The sequence below is a fragment of the Ambystoma mexicanum genome, chromosome 1p, assembly GCF_040938575.1.
Source record: "Ambystoma mexicanum isolate Mex_15411 chromosome 1p, UKY_AmexF1_1, whole genome shotgun sequence".
In the NCBI taxonomy this organism is placed as follows: Eukaryota; Metazoa; Chordata; class Amphibia; order Caudata; family Ambystomatidae; genus Ambystoma; species Ambystoma mexicanum.
Genome location: NC_090921.1, coordinates 1,078,655,339 through 1,078,656,570, shown reverse-complemented (window position 1 = coordinate 1,078,656,570; position 1,232 = coordinate 1,078,655,339). Strand labels below are relative to the sequence as shown.

General features: G+C 48.8%; 1 long non-coding RNA gene across 1 annotated transcript; it reads right to left on the bottom strand.

Annotated features, from left to right (window-relative positions):
• Nucleotides 1–334: 334 nt before the first annotated feature.
• On the bottom strand, nt 335–1,029 carry LOC138568667 (uncharacterized). The gene is made up of 2 exons (XR_011302976.1): nt 811–1,029; nt 335–523 (listed from the first exon to the last, which is right to left on the bottom strand). It is a non-coding gene; the product is annotated as an uncharacterized lncRNA (long non-coding RNA).
• Nucleotides 1,030–1,232: the final 203 nt, after the last annotated feature.

The following is a 1,232-nucleotide window of genomic DNA, read 5'->3' as shown; positions in this document are numbered from 1 at the left end:
ACAGGGCAAGGGAGTATTCTTGTTCATTGATTGACCAGCCAATCGTCCCCTCACGTGGTTCCAAGGAGAGCAACTAGCACTGTCCTCCAGTGGTGGGCCATGGACTCTCGCTAGACTCCAACAATGGAGTGGTTAGCACCAGTTTTGTTAATTGGCGCGTGTGTGCTGGCATACCTTTACTCTCATACATCCCTTCAGTGTCTTTTCCAACATCCAGAGCACCCACACACTACAGGACATGCATGAGGGAGGGCTCACTGCAGGCACCATTCACTCACAACAGCAGGGTCGCATATTGCCCCTCTCAGTTACTTCAAGTGTCCAGCAGACAAGATACTGTGTTCCTGGTTTTTATTAAGTTTGTACACGCATTAGACATCGCTCCTCGATTTCTGACGCTGCAGGATTTGTTGCTCTCTGTAGAGACTCCTCTAGACTTCATTTCCTCTTCCGTTTTACTTTGGCTCTTGAGTCTGCCAACAGGTGGGCAACCGAATCACATCTTAGTGGTGGTGTCTGTAGGCTAAAAACAGAAAGCATCGGTTATAGATCAATCTTGTATTGAGATCATATTTTATTATGTGATCTAGCCAGAGGTTGCCATAGGCACTGTGACATCATAAAGAGTACCTTCCAATGAACCAAGCACTAGCCGGTGGCACATTATGGCATCATAGTCCTAGGTCATCAGTGTTCTAATAACTCCAAGGGCCTTCTTGGACGCATGCAGTCTACAAGTATTCAAAAAGGCCCACTACCTGGTCCTGGGTGCACATCCAACCCTCATATCTATTCAACCCTCCTACTCACCTTTCTTCGATACCTTCTTGGTCCTGTACTTCTTCTTATGAGACTTCTTTACGAGCTTCTTGTGCGTCATTGGGGTCTTGCTTGTCCTCTTCTTGCTCGTACTCCGCATCCTGCTGTACATGGTGCTTCGACCAACGTCGGCCCTCATTCTTCCCCGCAGTTGAAGTCTTCTGTGAAATGCCCTATGATCTGTGGGCGTCCTAAGGCAGAGGCATCTGAGCTTTGCCTTTGGGAGCCAGTGCTTATAAAGGCCCAGCGCATTGTGACACAGGGGTGACCACACCCAGGTGCATAGTGACTCGTTTGACCTCAGGCTTTCTTGCCCCTCAAGGAGAAAAAGACAGGTTTGCAGGCCTTGACTCCCTCAGGAGCGTTGCGGTGTAGGTCATTATGAAGCCCTTCAAGAAGGCCCCCCAAATAAT